Source organism: Mandrillus leucophaeus, unplaced genomic scaffold, assembly GCF_000951045.1.
Source record: "Mandrillus leucophaeus isolate KB7577 unplaced genomic scaffold, Mleu.le_1.0 Scaffold1836, whole genome shotgun sequence".
Taxonomy (NCBI): domain Eukaryota; kingdom Metazoa; phylum Chordata; class Mammalia; order Primates; family Cercopithecidae; genus Mandrillus; species Mandrillus leucophaeus.
In genome coordinates this window covers 141,040-149,231 of record NW_012101850.1, presented here as the reverse complement: position 1 = coordinate 149,231, position 8,192 = coordinate 141,040, and the positions used below count along the sequence as shown (strand labels likewise).

The following is an 8,192-nucleotide window of genomic DNA, read 5'->3' as shown; positions in this document are numbered from 1 at the left end:
AAAAAGAAAAGATTTTCCAACTAGGGGCTGTCTTGGTAGCTGGTCCAGAAGAAGGTTTCCTCTCTCTGGAGTGAGGTCCAGCCAAGTAACTCCAGCAAGAACTCTCACTGAGTGGGGTTGCATCTGCTCTGTTCTCCTCCCATCCTCATGCAGACTGTGGAAACCCATACATGCCCTATGTAAAGTCTTGCATCTTTGACTATAAAATGGCAAAAGCTGAATTTAAAATAGATGATTATATTGACTCTATGAAGAAAAGAAAGTTCTGAAGTAAACAATTGGTAAGCAAGCAATTATGTGTAACTTGTTAGAACACTAGGATGTTTATTTGTCTCACTGATTATTTTCTGTTTAACAGGAGGGAGCCAGAGGGAGAGAAAGGTGGCTGGGAATTGAGAGGCATAAGATCACCTCAGTCCCAACAATTCCATGTAAATGATGATGCGAGGTGGGCTACTGGCAGGCAGGAGTCCCTGGAAATCCTCACAATCTCAGCTTTTAACTTCTGTAAAATATTATGTCATTTATGATCTCTTTAACAGATAACTTTTTTTCTAATTATAAAAGTGTATAATCTCTTTGGAGGATCTTTGGTAAATATAAAATGAGTTATAAAAGAAAGAAAAATTCATAATTTTATCACTCTAATTTTGAAAATTATATCCTTCATTTTTAACTAAATGTAGAAATTTTAGATTGTACTATACATTAAATATTGTATCTGTTTTTCATTCAATATTAGATTATAAATGTTTTACATGGCATAAACTATATATGTAAATCAGCTATTTCCACACCTGGATGCTTGATTTAACCCTCCTCATACTGTTAGCCATTTAAATGATTTCTACTTTATCCTATGAATAACACTTCAACCAGTCATTATTCTTATATATAGCTCATTCAGTCACTCATAATCTTGTTGAGCATTTATTTATAATTTAATTGCCTATTACCTGAGTGGATTGTGGTTATATGTTTATATGCTTATTCCAAATACAGTGCTAAGATTAGCATTAGAGACAGGAAAATATTCAAGGGTTTTGAAACTAAAAGAAGCCAAAAATCCATGATCCAGCTTCGCATTCTCTCACCCAGCCTTAGTTCTCTTACACAGAAAGTGAAGACAATGCTCTTTGTCTTGTGGCATCACTGTGAAGTTAAAGGAGACACCAACTGTACTTGCAGCATTGCACGGACAGCGGGAGGTATATCTTAGGAGGAGTGCTGGTCCACAGTCCCGGTCATACTACCAGGCAGTTAGGAACATATGCCCAATATGTTTTTGCCTCTACACAGGGAAAACATACTGCACAGGATATTACAGCTAGCATGGCCATAAACATGGGGTTGGGGGGTTTACCTGACTCTGACACTCCAGCAGTTTCTCAGCTTCCTGTGTGGTTTTCTTGATCTGCAAAACACAAGCACACTCTCGTCCCCACGTCAGGAAATCCACTGGGTCTTTCCATTGTCCTTCTTTTGGAGATTTCCATATCTTTGGGTAAACTTTCCTCTTTTCCTGTAACATTTGCCAATGTCGTTCTGCCAGAGTCTTGTTGTCTGTACCAAGAGTCAAAAATTTTAAAGTAAATAAAGCTAAATGCAATTTTGTTTGAGGTGGTAGCTGGTCTCCTACTCCCCCTTTGTTTTTTCAACATATGTTGTAATGTGTGATGTGCCCACTCTATGATGCCTTGTCCTTGGGGAGTGTAAACAATTCCTGTTTTGTGAGTGATTGTCCATAACTGTAAAAAATTTTGAAAATCATGACTAACATAAGCAGGTCCACTGTCCGTTTTTATTTGTTTGGGGACTCCCATATGGGTGAATGACAGCAGACAATGTCACTGGACATGGGCAACTGTTTCCCCTGTTTGACAAGTGGCATGTAGCTTATAAGATTAAGTGTCTATAGTCACATGAACATGGCTAAGCTTCCAAAGGCTGCTATGTGTGTAACATCCATTTGCCAGATTTCATTTGGAGCTAAGCCTCATGGGTTACATCCTTCTACAGGTATAACACCAGGGACGTGCTGACAAGTGGGACAGTCTTGCACAATAGCTCGAGCATGGCTGCAAGAAAGATGAAACATACGAGTAAGGGCAGTAGTGTTTTGATGCAGTAATGCATGAGAAGCTTGCGCTTGTTGAAATACATAGCCAATCAGTTTATCTGCTCCATCATTACTTAGAGATAGTGGTCCAGGAAGTTGTGTGTGAGAGCGAATATGAAAAATATGAAAAGGAACAGCATGAGAGCAAACAGCTTGCTGAAGTCTTAGAAGCAAACTAAACGACTCTGGTTTTAGGCTGCTTTTAATAGTGGCTGTCTCAATGTGACTGGCTACATTTACAACATAGGCTGAATCACAGACAATATTAACAGGAGTTGAAGTGGTGAGCTGTAAAATCTGAGTAAGTGCCATTAATTCTGAGCATTGAGCTAAAACTCCAGGGGTTTTTATTGTTTGAGTATGCTTAGGTCCATAAACAGCTGCTCAGCCTTTGGAAGAGCCATCAGTGAAGTAAGTCTGGCACCTGGAATAGGCTTGTGATGAGTAATCCAAGAAGGATAAAAGAGTGAACTTTATAAAATTGCAACACTTTGTCTGATGGATAAAAATTATCTATTATTCCTTTGCTTGAGCCAACATTGTAGAGTGATGAAGCTCGGTTCCCACATCCTGACAAGCTTTGATAAAATTTCCCAAGTTTTTTGTACATCTCACAGGTGCCAGTGCATGTTTACAATCTATGTTTGCATTCTCATAAAGGTTAGCATTTCTCATAAAGGTTAGCATTTCTGCATTTCTCATAAAGGTTCTCATAAAGGTTAGCATTTCTGCAGCTGCAGTATGAGGAATCTGATGCTTCACTGCCTCTTGTAATCTTTCAAGAAATTGCACTTAGGGCTCCTGTGACCCTTGCATGATATGTAAAAAGGCTTGTACTGGGACTCCGTCTTCAGGAATTGTGGCCCAGGTACATTTAGCGACCTGTGCACACTGCTGATAAGCAGCATCTGGGAGTGTCATTTGATGTTCCAGGTCTGAATAAGGGCCATTACCTAACGGCATATCCTCTGTAACGTTTCTGTGTCCGGCAGCATGATTCTGTCTAGCCTGGTCTGCACACAGTTCTTACCAATTTAAATTCCATTTCAGATATGCACTAGCAGACAAACAAGTGTGAGCCAAATGTTTCACATCAAAGGGTAGAAGGCACATAGCACCAAATATAGATTCTAGCAATCCTAAAGTGAATGGGCTCTGTATTCCATCATTAACTACACTAGCTTTTAATTCCTTCAACAACTTAAACTCTAATATGGTGTGTTCATAAATAAACTGCTGTGGATTGTTTGGATGAGGCCTTACAGAAATAGGAAAAGCGCAAGGTCCTAAGGGCTCTCTAGCTATGGCAGCAAAGTGTAACATTCTCTGTATTGGGGTCGCTATTTCTGCTACCAAAGAAGGCAGAACAGATATTTCTGCAACCGGAGGGGGTGGTATAGGCCAATTTTTATCCTCCCTTTCCTGTTTTTTATTTTCAATTGGTGCTGTGGGTGGGACAACAGATTCTCTCTGATTTTTAGACTCAGAACATGACTCCTGTTGTCCAGCAGAATAAGAAGGAGATAATGGAAGAAGGACAGTATAAACTAAACTTCAAGTGGAGAAAACAAAAGAATCAACTTTGAGATATTTTGAGCCCATTTTAATCCTTCTCCTGCTCTGTCCCAATTTTCCACATCGAGAGTGCCTGTCTGTGGAAACCATGGGTTATGTGTAATAACCTCTGCAGCATCTTCATTCATGTGTGAGAACTAACCTGAGCACCAGATTGTTTCAACAAAACTTTAAGCAACTGCACATAATGTTTTTCTTCAATAGACAAATTCTTCCCCATGTTACCCTCATTCAGAAACTTCCCATTCCCAGTACCTCTTTAGGGCACGACCTTATATCCACTGCCAGGAGACTCATCCTGGTTCATCTTGTCAATTTCAGTTCCTCTGCTACAGCAAACCTTCTTTGTTCATGTCCTCATGTCCCTGTGTTTGGGCACCACCTTGGCATGGACCCTGTGGGACTGAACAAAGGGGGATGAATGCGGGAATAAAAACAAAGAGAAAAGAGTATATTTGGAAGAAGGGGTCGGGGGCTCCTTGCTTCTAGCAAGCAAGGGCAGCCTTGAGCTTCTACAGCCCTTCATATGTATTAGGTAGAAAGAGCAGGGAGGAGCCAGGTGTGGTGGCTCATGCCTGTAATCCCAGCACTTTGGGAGCCTGAGGCAGGTGGATCATCTGAGGTCGGGAGTTCGAGATCAACCTGACCAACATGGAAAAAACCTCTCTCTACTAAAAATACAAAATTAGTCAGGCATTGTGGTACATGCCAGCAATCCCAGCTACTCGGGAAGACTGAGGCAGGAGAATCACTCGAACCCGGGAGGCAGAGGTTGTGGTGAGCTGAGATTGCGTCACTGCACTCTAGCCTCGGGAACAAGAGCAAAACTCCATCAAAAAAAAAAAAAAGAGCATGGAGGGAGAGGTAATGGTTGGTCAGCTGCTAGATTTATCACAGGTGCACATAATTGCTTTCTTGGCACAACAGGTTTCAGATGTCCCTATAGATAATCACAAGGAACACTGTGCTGGGGGTGTGACTGCCCTCAGCAATCCTTCTGGCAGCAGATGCAATTTGTCAGTTTTCCAACATCCTGCTTTCATGAGAACAGTTTTCTGTTTGCTCATATAGCCTCCAGTGGTATGTTGAGTTTGGTCACGACCCTCATTCTTTTTGGCCTGTAACAACCTTTGATATAGCAATTCAATTACTAGATATATATCCTAAAGCCATAATCAGGTACATAACAAAAGTTTTCTGTATAATGATCATTTTCATAGCACTATGTATGATAGCAAAAAGTGAAAAATAATGAAAATACCCAACGATAAGGTATTGGTTAAGTAAATTATGCTGTATTCACAAAATGAAAAAGTACATGCTAGTTAATAACAGTACAAGAATACCAAATAACCTGTGAACAAATCCATGATACATCATCTAGTGAAAAACTAAGGTTATGATGCAGTGCAATTAGAATATTGTTTGCAAAATGTGCACACACATAAACAGGAAGAGGGTGGCAGGAGACCAGCCCAATACAGTGCAAAACTTTTTTCTGAATGATAGGCTTGCTACTGAATTTTTAAAATTTTATCTTCACAATTACATGCATTTTTCAATAGGCCTGTATTATCCTTCAGTCGAGGAAGCTACTACGTGAACATGAAGCAATGGGATGGCGCCTCTGCTCCTGTATCTGCTGTCCAAGCCCGGCAGAAGTTTCCTCACCCTCCACCTCCATGCGTTTCAGTGTGATGGGGACCGTCTCTGTGCTGGCAGTAAACAGACTCAATGTAGTACATGTGAAGTTCTCCAAATTAAACTCAGAAGATGGGTTGTGGTTTTCCTGTAGATAATGGAGTTAGCAGTTACATGATTTCATAAAAGGACACTTTTCAGTAACATTTTATTTGTGAATAGGAGATTCCCAATGAAAATTAATGGTGGCTATAAATGAATAACTTTTATGGTGATTTTTTGGTCTATGTGATTTTCATTTGATGTCTAATTTGTATTCAGCAATGAAATATTGACACTTTGCATAACAGAAAACATCTTGTAAGATGTTTCACTTTTGACAGACTTGTGAAAAGGTAAAAACGGTACATGCTTGTGTAAACACAGGCACGCATGCATACAGGCACATGCACACACATGCACAGGCATGCCTGTGTGGGGATAGAGAAGCACGTATTCAACACCTACGAAAGCACTTATTGAGTATCTGTTACATTGCAGGCTCTGTCTGGGCGTTAGGGAAAGAGACAGTTTACACATCAGGCAGCTTACGCTTCATCTTCACTAATGGATTGTGAGCTCTTTGGGGGCACACAGAGTCTCTGGCATGATCGATTTGCCTAGCAGGTGCTCAGTAAACATGTGTTTAATGAGCCAGTTAATGAAAAAGGTAGAACACTCCATTTAGAGGTCCAATGGTAGTAAAACGAACAGTTTCAAGGCCAGAAGGGATTCTACGTAGAAGAGTGGTGAACACAGAATATAACTGATGTTAAGTGTGCGTGTGCCGGCTGCTCTCTGCAGAGGTGTGAGAGCAGTGTCTTCTTCTGTCCTGGTGCTGTGGGGACACTTATATTGAGAATGGCACAGCCAGATCCCTGGTGAGGACAGTGTTGTCCGCTTACACCCACCTCCTCCATGTCACTGAGAAAGCGGTCGATATAATCCCGGGGGCTCTCAGGGTCCCGAGTCCCCTGATGCTCTTTCACTCTCTCCAAAATTAAAATTTTTATTTTCTGAACATTTTTTAAAAGATTATGGCTGTCGTCGGCAAAGCCTGAGTCCTGTCGTCTTGCCTTCCTCCCATACAGCATGAGCTTCACCACTCGCTCCACCTTCTCTACCAACCACCAGTCCCTGGGCTCTGTCCAGGCGCCTAGTTACTGCGCCCGGCTGGTCAGCAGCGCGGCCAGCGTCTATGCAGGCGCCGGGGCCTCTGGTTCCCGGATCTCCGTGTCTCGCACCACCAGCTTCTGGGGCAGCATGGGGTTCGGGGGCCTGGCCTCAGGGATGGCCAGGGGTCTGGCAGGAAAGGGAGGCATCCAGAATGAGAAGGAGACCATGCAAAGCCTGAACGACCACTGGCCTCTTACCTGGACAGAGTGAGAAGCCTGGAGACCGAGAACCGGACGCTGGAGAGCAAAATCCGGGAGCACTTGGAGAAGAAGGGACACTAAGTCAGAGACTGGAGCCATTATTTCAAGATCATTGAGGACCTGAGGGCTCAGATCTTTGCAAATACTGTGGACAATGCCCGCATCGTTCTGCAGATTGACAATGCCCGTCTTGCTGTTGATGACTTTAGAGTCAAGTATGAGACAGAGCTGGCCATGCGCCAGTCTGTGGAGAACGACATCCATGGGCTCCGCAAGGTCATTGATGACATCAATGTCACTCGACTGCAGCTGGAGACAGAGATCGAGGCTCTCAAGGAGGAGCTGCTCTTCATGAAGAAGAACCACAAAGAGGAAGTAAAAGGCCTACAAGCCCAGATTGCCAGCTCTCGGTTGACCATGGAGGTAGATGCCCCCAAATCTCAGGACCTCGCCAAGATCATGGCAGACATCCAGGCCCAATATGACAAGCTGGCTCGGAAGAACCGAGAGGAGCTGGACAAGTACTGGTCTCAGCAGATTGAGGAGAGGACCACAGTGGTCACCACAGTCCGCCGAGGTTGGAGCTGCTGAGACGACGCACACAGAGCTGAGACATAGAGTCCAGTCCTTGGAGACCGACCTGGACTCCACGAGAAATCTGAAGGCCAGCTTGGAGAACAGCCTGAGGGAGGTGGGGGCCCACTACACCCTACAGATGGAGCAGCTCAATAGGATCCTGCTGCACCTGGAGTCAGAGCTGGCACAGACCCGGGCAGAGGGACACTGCCAGGCCCAGGAGTAAGAGGCCGTGCTGAACATCAAGGTCAAGCTGGAAGCTGAGATCGCCACCGACCGCCGCCTGCCGGAAGATGGCAAGGAATTCAATCTTGGTGATGGCTTGGACATCAGCAACTCCATGCAAACCATCCAAAAGACCACCACCCGCTGGATAGTGGATGGCAAAGTGGTGTCTGAGACCAATGACACCAAAGTTCTGAGGCATTAAGCCAGCAGAAGCAGGGTACCCTTTGGGGAGCAGGAGGTCAATAAAAAGTTTAGAGTTCAAAAAAAAAAAAAGATTATGGCTACTTCCAAGGAGATAGTGAATGAACCAAGGCCAGAAATTGTAGAGCTGTGAAAGAAATACTCTTACAATACTCTCCCTTCTGTCAACCAGGATGAGAAAAGTGAAGAAACATTGTGTAATATTAAAGGCATCTCTGTGCTAAAGGGGAATATGCTCTCCCCAGCCCCTACTATGGTTTCTAGCTGCATTTTCCTATTGTGTAAAGCAACTCACTGGCTGTGCTGCAGGGATCTTAAGGCAGGGCTGCCTTGCACCTTAAAAAGAGCAAGGGGAGCTTGTCAGCACTTTAGAAGAGGCAAGCTGACAGAGGAGAGAATTAACATCCTTCCATGAATTTCAGCTGCATTAAGTAAGT

The 8,192-nt window shown here is 43.4% G+C and overlaps 1 pseudogene across 1 annotated transcript; it reads left to right on the top strand.

Annotated features, from left to right (window-relative positions):
* The first annotated feature begins 6,466 nt into the window (after positions 1–6,466).
* Positions 6,467–7,821, top strand: LOC105538037 (annotated as a pseudogene). Its single transcript, XR_001005822.1, has one exon. The product of XR_001005822.1 is annotated as a keratin, type I cytoskeletal 18 pseudogene (transcript).
* Positions 7,822–8,192: the final 371 nt, after the last annotated feature.